The 2958-nt window shown below is 50.1% G+C and overlaps 1 long non-coding RNA gene across 2 annotated transcripts; it reads left to right on the forward strand.

The window, feature by feature from the left end:
• Positions 1-263: 263 nt before the first annotated feature.
• LOC104874032 lies at positions 264-2633 on the forward strand. 2 transcript variants are annotated; one of them, XR_004518082.1, is made up of 3 exons: positions 264-425; positions 1136-1225; positions 1979-2633. It is a non-coding gene; the product is annotated as an uncharacterized LOC104874032 (long non-coding RNA). The 2 variants fall into 2 exon arrangements; XR_783640.2 differs by lacking the exon at positions 1979-2633 and adding an exon at positions 1379-1648.
• Positions 2634-2958: the final 325 nt, after the last annotated feature.

Genomic DNA, 2958 nt, shown 5'->3' on the forward strand with positions numbered 1-2958 from the left:
AGGCTGGGCTTGAAGTTTTAATCTTACTGCCTCAGCCTTACAGAAGTGCTAAGATTACAGGTGTGCACCACTGCACCTGGCTTAAAGGTCCAAATCAGAAACTTATCTCTCTGGCACTTTTCAAAAAGAGGCCCTACTGAGCCAGATACCTCACCCCTTTAATAAGATGACAGTAGCTTTAAGAAAAAATAAATAAAATAGAAGGGTATCTGGAGCTGGTCATGCAGCAGGGCAGTCCCCTTCAGGCTGGGTGTGTGACTGTGCTTAGTTCCAGCAGGAGCGCGGCTTTAATTATTTCTCTGCACCCAGCAAGAGGTGGCCTCCAGAACTGGCTGTGACAGCCAGGCACACCCTCCAGGAAGGGGAGGGTTGTCTCCGGCAGCCGCCGACTCTCTGCCTGTGAAAACGCTGGCTCCAATTCACAGGTATCAAATATTTGCCTAGCTGTTCAACATTTCTTCCAATAATATACTCACAACTAATTCATATCTAGGCCCGACGTCTTCATCTCTCCCAGGCCTCCCTCCTGGATTAGCTGTCTTGTCTATTCTGGGAGAAAGTTGTCCTACATTCTAAAAATAGGCCCCAGAGCCTGGACACCAGTGGGCACAGTCGGTGGAAGCTTTTATTTATTTATCCTGAAAGCTGTCCTCTGGGGACAGCTGCATCCTAGCCTGGGGACACAATCATCAAACAGCCAGTGGTGGGTGTTCAGGTGCCTGAAGGAGCTGGGACCCCGAGCAGGCTGTGCTGGCTGCTGCCTTCCAAGAGAGGTTGTACTCCGTTCCCAAGGATGCCCTTTGACCTTTGAGGAGGGGGACAGCTTTTCACAGCAGCCGCAAGGCCCTCTCTTCTCCACCTAAGGCTTCTTTTCCTCTTTGAGGGTAGAAGCCCAGGATGTCCCTGTGCCATCAGGATCCAGTAGGAATAAAGGGGTTCTTTACCAGGGGGTCCCCAGAAGGAGGGCCAGCAGTCTGGGCCTAGTAGTAGCAGGACTGTGCCCATCCTGGAGCCACTGGGACAGGTCAGGCGTCCTTACCTGAATCTGGAGCTCAAGATGCTCAAAGAGCATGGGACAGGAGTGGCGACCTCTGGAGAAGGAGCTACCCCACTACACATGTCCACTCTCCACCAGGGTCCTGCCAGCCCCCACCCTCCAGCCCAGCTCATGCAGAAGGCAGAGGGAAGATCCATACGGGATGTGTCTAAGAGCAAGGTGCACTAGGTAGGTGGAGAGGGGCAGAGGGTGTGCAGGGCAGAGAGGAGCCAGGCCACTCTCTCACAGCCTCCCCAGCTCCCCAGCCTTTCTGTCTTCCCTCGTGCTGTCACTGTCCCTTTCCCACCATCTTGTCCCGGACACCCTTCTGTTCTCCTCTAGCTGTACCCCTCCGCACTTCTCGGATGTGTGCCATCCACTCTCCCAAGGGATCCAGTTGCAACGGGCACCTGAAGGACTCTGCTGTCGCCTGCCACCAAGAGAAGGCGGGGAGCAGCGGAGCCCTGGGCACAGCTTCATTTGATTCTCCACTCTCCCCCCTCTGAACTGCTCTAGATGAAGCCAATCAGGATCACTTTCTTTTCATTACTTCAAGGACTCCCTCATCCAGACCCTCTCCTGTTTTTCCTTGCTTTGGCCTGGAATTAGCAAGGAGGAGTGAGTTCTCTGTGCCTGTAGCCCTTATTGAGGGTTCCCACTGTTTGCCCAGCCACAGATGTGATCTGGGGGCCTCTGTGCCAGCGTGCAGTGCAGCTTGGCAGGAGCCCGCCCCCCCAGGTATGCAGTCGGCACTGACAGGCTCAGCCTCTGCTCCCGGCAGAGCAGAGAGGGTGGCTGTGTGGTCCACCCAAGCCTCAGTTTCTCCTACCTATTAGGGTTGACCATTCCTACCTCACAGGGTTGCCTGAGTGTAACACAAGCTCACAGAGGCTTGTTGGTATTATTAAGTGACAAGGATTTTGACCATCTCTCTTTCCTCAGCACCCACAAAAGGTCCAGAGCCTCTTTGGAGGCTGAGGATACAGATCTGAGACATCAGGAGGAGCTCAGCATCTCTGCTGGAACTGATGTGGGCTTCTCAGGCCTCCTCTGCCAGCTCTGGTTTTACATGGAGTGAAACAGTGCCCGGCATGAATATCGTCTCACGTCCACTCGTGAGGGAACCAACCTCTGATAACAGATATCCCCACAGCACTGAGAAAAAGCCCGCTCTCCTAATCATGGATGATATATACAGCCAGCTAATGCAAAATGAATGTTCATGTTATTTTTGCTTATTTTTAAGTCCGTTGGGTGCATCGTGGCTGATCGCTGTTCTGACATTTTTCTTCCCTCATTAAGAAAGATGCCCCCAGTGAGTTACCTGTGCCGGGCTCAGAGCAGAAAATAAATATCGCTGGCATCCACTTTCTTGTGCTCTCTGGGTGTAATTAAGGAAAAGGCACCTGGAGAAGAGCAAAAGGATAGAGTAGAAAATGGGCTGGTGGGTACTGTTCACAGGAACTTCCAGTCTCTAAAGCCATCCTATGTCACCCCTTCTAAGACACCCTCCTACATCTGTTGTCGGGGAAGCCCCCATCTTTGAACGGTAATACTCTTCTCTTTTCCACTGGGGCTTTGTTTTTCTCCCTAAATCCGGCTCTTAGTCCAGCTGTAGTAAAACAGTCTTTTTTTTTTTCATTATTTAGAGAATATTTTATTAGTTTCTGTAATCAAACCCACGTAGATATGACCTTACATATTAATGTGTTACCCCTGTACACGTGGAAAAAATAAAAATAAAAATAAAAATAAACTAACATTTCTAGACCGATATGGTTGTCCATTTCTGTACAATGCCAAGTCAACACAGTAAATTGGGATGACTTTTTCCAAAGTTGGCAGCACCGTTAAAGTTTCCCAAAATTCAATTTATATATATATGTGTGTGTAGACTAATAATAGTATGTTATGCATCGATA

Source organism: Fukomys damarensis, unplaced genomic scaffold, assembly GCF_012274545.1.
Source record: "Fukomys damarensis isolate Sample0158 unplaced genomic scaffold, DMR_v1.0_HiC HiC_scaffold_19, whole genome shotgun sequence".
NCBI lineage: Eukaryota > Metazoa > Chordata > Mammalia > Rodentia > Bathyergidae > Fukomys > Fukomys damarensis.